Below are 8,656 nucleotides of genomic sequence, written 5' to 3'. Positions count from 1 at the left end.
ATCCCCATCCTGTTTTCTGCATCTGTAGATTTCTCTTGTGGGTCTTAAAAAGAACCTTAATGACTTGAATGATTGGGAATGATTCTTTCATTTGCTTATTTTTTTTCCAAATCTCTGTATATAAAACAGAACCTTTGGTTCCTGAAAGTCACTGTTCTCCCTATGTTTTGGGTCAAAGTTAATGCATTTAGCAGACATGATGGCAAGTCAGGGTATAGTGTAGTTCTGGCTGCTTTCATAGATGGATCTAAGGGGTTCAAATAAGGTCTAGAGAAGTGTCTGAATGTTAGGCACTCATCCAAAACCAACTGCACCTCCAGAACCTTGGCCATTAACCCAACCAGTAGAAACACTTCCTATTTCTACAGCATTGATGTGGGGCTCCTTGTAGAATGGAAGGATAAAATACTCATCCATGCTGGATTTCTTACCGTCAAGGACTTTTCCATATGAAGAACCAGGGTTCTCTTAGTTACTCTGGACATAAAGGCTCCAAGACGCTCCAAAAATCCTACAGAAAAGCTTGAAAAGCAGTCTTTCCTGCCCAAGTGCAGGGAGGGCTAGATCCGATGGTCTGTAAGGTCTCTTTCAGCCCTTAACAACTATGAGATTATAAAAGCTGATGTGAAAAATATTTAAGGGAGTTTGTGTACAGCCTACAAAACAAGACATCCCAGAGCGTGAAGTAACACCGAGCAGTTAGGGGAGGATGTACTAAAACAAAGCTGTTAAGAAAGGTTATATTTGAGTTTCCAACTGGAAGGTGATTAGTGGCATTAATGGAACAATGGGATAAATATCCCATTAAATAGCTAGGTCTTGTCCTTGGAAGTGTGACAAGGCTCTTGGAAGGCCCCAATCCTACACCAGCAGACAGTGGGTAAAGGATGGGCATCCCAGGAGAACAAACTGGATGAAGAATGGCCCCACTTTGGTAGCTGCACATGTGGTGGGGGTAGTAGAAGTAGAGAGGAAAAGGGTTGGGAAAAAAGACTAAGTAAAATAGTTAGAGCCCAGTCCCTGGGGAATTCAAGTACACTATTGTAGTCATGACTCAGGAAAGCCATCTGTTGTTCAGGACTGCACTTAAGCAGGTGCTTAATTTATGCACGTGCTGTAAGTGTGCTTCTGAATTGGTCTTAATGATGACGGAGGCAGATTTTAGGATAATTTACTTAATTAACAAGGACAAATTTCTATGATTCAGCACTGTGTTGTTAAGAGAAAGCTGAAAACAAAGCATAAAATAAACTGAATTTAAGATTAATGTAAGTAGCACAGGGCTACAGTCCTGATTGTATTAGAAATTCTGTAGCTTCATGTAAATTAACAAAACCAGCCGGGCTTTAATTGGTCAGATGTGAAGCTGAACCACATAAAAAGTATAGCAGGCTGCCTATTACTTAGTTTGATCTTAAAATCCTTGATGCAGAGGCATCTCAAAATGTAAGGACGGCACAAAATCAACTGAATTTGTGTGAATACCATATAGCGGCACCCCTGGATGTTAGGAGTACAGGGATCAGCAGGAGGTCAGCACTCACTGGGCATGTCTACACATGCATATACGGCACAGTAAGTTACTGCGCAATAAGAAGCTTTTAGCCCAGCACCTACATGTGTAGGCATTACTGTACAGTAACACTGTGTGTGCTCCAACTTGGGAGTCAAGTTATTAAGTAGGTATAAATTTGCATCATGCCTAGTACGGGCATGCATTTGTAGACATGAACCCATACTGTGCAGTAACTCTGCACATGTAGATGCACTCACGGTGACCTCAACAGAGGCCCAGCAGTGGTATAGCCCATATTTTTTCTATTTCTTTTTTAAGGGAGGGAAAGCTAGGAAAGTCCAAGCAGACTCCAGACTGGAGTTGCCCTCTGGAGGCATTCTTACTGAGGCTCCTGGCAGAGAACAGTTGGAGCCATTGTCGTGGTGGGACCTAGAGTTGAAATGATGGAGCAGCAGCAGGCAGCACACCTCAGTGCTGACTTTTAGCAGTGAAGCAGCAGCAACTCCCTGTGATGGTGACCCGGAGTGCCGCTCACAGAACAGAGATCCTGGGGGGCAGCCAGCAACCTCAGCACTGATCCTGAGCACTGAGCCACAAGAGTGACCTCAAAGCCGCTGCCAGTGGCGTGACCTCCATCAGCGATCAGGAGATTCATTTCCTGCCCTCCTCCTTGAACTGTGTGAGAAGCAACTGCCAGGGTTGAGGAGTTTTCAAATGGAGATGCCAACCAAGAGACTCAGCTTGTTTGAGATTTGGGAGATTGAGATTTGGGGTGTTTAATGAGCTGTTGTGATTAGTGCAGGAATCGCCAGTGCTGTGTGCAATGAAGGCATCCAGTGACCAGTTTTATGCTGTTACCTCCTAAGTAATGTTACCGGTATAACCTAGGTGTGAACTGGAGGGACATGGTGGTCAAACCTTCCCTATAATTGCATGTTGAAGGAATGGGCGTTGGTTACTTCCTTTGGAAGACCCTGGCCCATGTTTTAGTGGCTTTCCCTGTTTGCAATGTTTCTTTATAGACAGCCTCTCATTTCCTGGGTGTAACTGCATTCTGTTAATCACTAGGACACCTGCAAAGAATTTGTGTCCCCCTTTGGTGTTTCTAATCACTTGTAGATTATTTGGTGTTAATGTCTGAGTGCAAAAAATGCCCATCGGTGTGCAGAGACATACCGATTCAGTTGCTCGCATGGTACTTCAGAGGCGGGTGCAAGAGGATCTTCAGCTCTCTAATGAGCCACTTGCCATCTCTGTCATAATAATGATGTGCCCAGTCCTGGTAAGTGCATGTTATGCTACAGTGCGGGGCTGGCCAACTGGCAGCCTGGGAGGGGTTAAGTTGTGGCCCCTGGGCTCCTACATGGCTGCTGCTCCCCTCTTCACTCTGATTTCAGCCACAGCCAGAGTTTATAGTCTGTCTCTGCCTCCTCCAGCTCCTGCTGCCTGTCCCCTTCCCATGGAGCAGTGCAGCACAGAAGAGGAAGTGGAAGGTGAGGTTAGGGTTGCATGGGTATATGGTGCATCAGTGTGGGGGGGAGCCTGTGTGGGCACATGGTGCAGTGGGGGTTGTCTGTGCTGCCCAGGGGCCCATGGCTTGCCCTAGGGCATCCCAGGAGGTCCCAGCAGGGCATGCAGCCCCTCAGCTGTGTAGAAGTTAGACAGCCCTGCTACAGTGAGCTACCATAGTCCAGTCCTGCATATGCACATGCATGGACTGCTATGGCCGGATCCTTGCCTAGAAGGAAGTGAAAAAGTTTCCCCACAAGCTGGAGAATTTTTAGATAGTGAAGTTATCTTTGTACTCAAGCTTTGTGGAATGGATCAGGACCCCAAGGCTGTTTATCCATCAGTTCAACCGATGTAGCAAAACTCACCTGCTTCAAAGGGGAATTGTTGGACATCACAAGCATTTATTAATTGTGAAATCCCTTTCATCTTTGTGGGTGAAAAATACTGTAGTTATAATACTTAGGCAATGATTGAATTTCTGTTATAAAGGATCAGAGAGAGGAAAAAAGATAGATGTGTTAAGTTTCCTATGACTTATTAGGACGGTGTTGAGGCCAAAGTACGAAAATAACAAAAAAGGGTAGATAAAATTACCCCAAATGAACAAGATCCACCCTTCCGGCAAATATAAAATTGAGGTCTTTAACAAAGACATAGGATGAGCAGGGGCCATTTTGTTCCATCTGATGAGCACAGTATAGCAGATCAGGATGGTACAAACACAAAACTAAGCACAAGGGGTGGAAGATAAACTCCTTGTTTAGATACAGCCCACAGATTGCATCTCTGACGAGTCAGCCACAGACTCCCCCTGGCATCTGTTCAACTCCAGCTGAAGTCACAGTCTTTGTTTTTACTGAAATATAGCTGGTGAATTAAAGAGATGAGCCACATGTGCATATCCCTTCCTGGGGTTCTGGGCAGGGAGGACAGAGGCAGTGGGAGCAAGGGGAGGACAGAAAGGACTCTGCAGCAGAGGGTTGGGTACATTGCTTTTCTTCACTAGATCCTTTATTTCTATGGTGCTTCAGTACAGGTACTTGCTTGTATCAGAGACCCTACTCTGCAGATTGGTCCGGTCTATGCCCATTCCTTCATTTATCTTCCATTTTGTTCAAGCAGGTTGGGAATAAGCTCCTTCCTCTGTAATGAGCTCCTTCCTCACTGTACAGCCAGGCCAGAGGTTGCCCAGCTTTGACCTGACGTGCATTTGTGCTGTAACCGCCCCTGTTTCGGCTCTCAGGGGCTTGAGTGGGGAGGTGCATAGGAAAGACATGCTAGGGCGCTCATTGCCCCGCATAGCTGGGGCGTGGGCGAGGACACCACGCTGCTGGTGAATGGTGGGCCATCTCATACTGGGCAGGCAGGTGCACTTCTTAAACTCCGCTCAGCTGACTCTGAAGTTCCTGAATAGCTAAAATGGGTTCCCATCTAAACTTCTTTTCTTTTCTACTTAGATGCCCCCATCTTTATCTTCCAACCTATTTTGATTATTTGTCCCATCTTTCTTGTGCTATTGGGGAATTTGCTAAATAAGAGTTTGCGTGCTCTTAGAGGCCATTCTGCATTGAGAGGGCTATGCTATGTGAGCCTGAGTGATCTTTCTTCACGGGGCCAGACTTCCTTGGCCCTTCTTCATTCTGGCTGTATTCCCCTTCCCTCTCCCCTGGGTCAGAATGATCCTGTGCTCCTGTTTGCTGTGGAAAACGTTAAGACAAGATCCTAAAACAAGCTCACTTACAAGATCAAAAGTGATGCGTACATTGTTTTAGTTCTGGTTCAGACACAGGAGGCAGAGCATATGGACAAATGGCCGGGAGGAGGTAGACTCTCTCACAGACAAAATGGACTCTTGTGTCACTCCATGTTTCTTCCTTTCACAATGTCTATCTCACTCTCTCCCTCCCCCTGCTCTCTTAGTACAGCACTCACTAAGTTTTCCCTCTGCAAACCCTCCCCCAAAATCATTTGACTCTAATGGGAAACCCATTCACATGATTGTATTCAATGGATTCCTCATTGTATTTAATCATTTTCTGGCAAGAGACTCAGATCTCCAGCATTGTATTTGCTGGGTATGATGTGCTAGCAGCCCACATAGGGCTTGTCGATACTAGGACAGCTGGCTGCCTGCAGAATTTCACAGACAGATTTTGTTGGGAAAAAAAATCTTTAGGGAGAGGGAGGGGGCTAACGGAGGCTGTATCTACTTTACTGCTTTGGACTCGAACATGGTATTATCTGAGGTATGTAGCCAGGTGGTGAATTGCCATATGCTTTAGCATAGCCCCTGTGTGAATCTCAGCAGACAGTGTCCTTGCCTGTCTCTATGACATCTTCTCATGGATGCTTAGCTCTTAGCTCCAAGTTAGCATGGCCAAAGCAGAGCTTTTAGCCTAGCCTTCAGGAAGCCCTGCTCCCATCTCCTGCCTTGATCACTGTGCACGTCTACATGTGCAATTAATGCACCTGAATTCTCTGTGCAGAAAATTCAGGCATGTTAAACTGCACCTAGGCATGCATTTGAACATACGCCAATAAGAAGCAAATTTGCTCTCAGTGGGAGAAGTTCAGTCCAGGACTGCTCCTGCCCTGCTCTGACCCCCTGCAGCAGCCAGGGGAAGCTCCAGGCTCCCAATTTGGTACACTTTAGATTCGAGCTTCTCTATCCATGCTTTCCTTGTCTTACATTTCTATTACTGTAACATCCTTCTCACTGCTCCTGCAAAAAACCCCCCCAAAACATCCTTCTCACTGTTCCTCTACCATCATACCTCACTCATGCATACAGAATGGCCCAGCATGGATCCTTTTCCTAGACTGTTCCTCTGACCCTTACATCCTTATCTTTGGCCCCTTTGCTGGCTCCCCTTTGGCCATTGTATCCAAAATGAACTACTGAGCCTCATTTTCAAGGCCTCAGACAACCCATTCCTCCCTTACATACTCTGTCTCATTTATCTGCAGTGCACTGGTCCTGTCTTTCACCAGCCCATGCCAGCAGCCTCCACTGGCAGTGATGACATTTTCAGATAAGCACGTCTGTACTTTTCCTGCCGTGGCTGGTAGTTGCTGCGAACTGTGAACAGTTGTAAACTGCAAAACCCTCTCATTATAACCCTCATCCAAACTCCTCCTGAAAACTCTCTGTGGCTGGGGTGCCTACAATCAATCTTGTATTATGTCACTGGTGTACTGATATCATTGGCTAATGTTGCTGACCGGTTTTATCTCACTGTGTCCTTCTGCTTCTCCATCTGCTTGCATCTATCCATGGATTCTGACCTTCTAGTCTGATGACACCCTCTTGAGAGTAACCCCTCTTGTTCTGTGTCTCTACAGCATGCAGCCTGGGGGGTCCTGGCCCCTTGGTGCTGTGGTATCCACACATGTAACAATTCCTGGCGTACAACCCTTCTGCTTTGCAAATCAGGCCACCCGTGCTGTCACCCCTTTGTCTGATCTTTCCCTCCTATTCTTATGCCTTCTGCCCTCCTGGTGCCCATACAGAAAATGCCCTTCAGACACCATGGGGCATGGTACACATTGCTTACCACAGTCCTCTGCTTGGGTGAGATCCCATTTGCCTAGAAGCCCACAAGATCCTTGGCCAGGGTCTGTCTGCACGGCTTCCTAATAGTTGCTCTTTGCAGCCTTAAAAGGATGGCTGCGATTTAACCCATCTGACTGCTTGCAGTACAGAGCACCATTCCCCCATTACACAAATGATCATTGTCAGGCTTACTAGTTTGTGGGTGAACTGGAGCACTTCCTTTTGAAGGATACTCAATTTCAATGTAAGGAGTGCAAGTGGGGATGACAGCCACTTTCCAAGCAAGGTGATCCATTGGCTAATTGCCGCCAATGTTAACAAGTCACATCCTATTACCAACCTGGATTTCAGGCTTCAGCATCCAGACCTCTGGCCCTGTTTATGCTTTTGGCTGTTTGGATTAAAGAACCCTCCCAAATCAAATTAATAAATTCCATAATGATTGTAACAAATAGTACCAGTAGGATTAATTATTCATGGGAGGCTCAAAGCACATTGGATGCAAACAGTACAGGATTGAAAGTGAAAGCTTGAGCACAGCCCAAACCATGTCATAAGCTAGGACATAATTGCTCTTGATTTCCCATCACTGGTATTTTTTGTGTTGAAGAAGCCAGGTGATGAATCACCATATGATTTAGTATAGTCCCTTTGTGAATTCTTCCCCCTTGCTTTGGATTATGTGAGTTGGTGAGTCTACACACTTTTAAGTAGGGAGCTGTTCAACTTTGGGGGGTGGGGTGGAGGAAGGACCTGAGGCCTTTAGACTTTGGTTTGGCCTGTCATCATTAGCATTTATAGATACCACACTAGCATCCAGTTGCACTAGGTGCTGTACAACAGGAAAAGACAATTTCTGCGTGGAGACACTCACACTGCATCAGTAAAACGTACAGGAAGTGGGAGGAGAAAGTTGCATAAGGCTAGGTGGAGAGAACTGGAGACATTTAGTCTGGAGGAAAGGAGATTGAGAGGACCCATGACAGCAAGTTTCAAATATTTGAATGGTTGCCAGACAGAAGAGGGAGAAAAACTGTTTTCACTTGCTGCAGATTTAGCTTGAGTCTGCTTTAAAAAAAAAAAAACCCAAACCTTCCTCACTGTAAGAACAGTAGGGCAATGGGATGAGTCGTCCAGGGAAGCTGCAAAATCTCCTTCACAGGAGGTCTTCAGAGCTGTCTGTCTCCCTGGTTTAGGATGAGCACATCCTGCACTCCAGAAGGGGGCTGGATTATATGATCCTTGCTGTCTTTTTTGAACCCCATTATTCTAATAGGGGAATGAAGAGGTTGGGCATATGGGCAGGACCAGGACTAGAGCTTGTGTCTCATGAGCCCCCATCTGGCGCTTTAGCCATTCACCAACATGGACTGCCTGGCAAGGATTTGTTCTCTGGGACAGTGAGCACCAATGATGGCCATGAAGACATCTAGTCTGCTCTTCTACAGTCACATTAAACTCATTGAGTCATGTTTGTAACTACCACAACATGCATTCGCAATGACACGGCATAGTGCAGACCTCTTAAAAGCACTAGAGGAATCGCCCCGAACAGTGCAGCTTAATATCACAGTCATGTGTTGCATCTGTAAAATCCTGCAACAGTTTTAATAAGAGATGATGGTGTCACAGCCCTTTAAAATGTATCTTCAGCTGCCTTTCTGCTTTTTTTAAGTTTTGTTTTAAATAGAAAGTCCGTGTTATTCAATGGACTTCACTCTGCAGGACAGGATCCATTGTAAAAGTCTAGGCTGGTATGTCAGGAAATGAAAGAAGTATGAAACAGCAGATGAATAGTTATTTGCTGCAAGGACATATTTTAGTTAGTGATACCTATTAACTCCCAGTTCCTTCCGTCATACCCCAGTCATGGAACATGGTGAAAACAATGAAGGAAATGGCTTTCTTTCTTCTATTCAGAGCTGCCATTTGCTTTACAAGGCCAAGGATATGCTAGAGGTCTAATTAAAAGAGAATAAACGTGTTTTGCATTTCTCACCCGAGAGGATATTTTAGATCACAATCAATGGAATGAATAGAGTGTGTGTTTTCAACGAAAGTCCTGGGAACTAATC

Source organism: Crocodylus siamensis, chromosome 3, assembly GCF_052110815.1.
Source record: "Crocodylus siamensis isolate JL-2025a chromosome 3, ASM5211081v1, whole genome shotgun sequence".
Taxonomy (NCBI): Eukaryota; Metazoa; Chordata; order Crocodylia; family Crocodylidae; genus Crocodylus; species Crocodylus siamensis.
Note: the sequence above shows the minus strand (reverse complement) of the source record.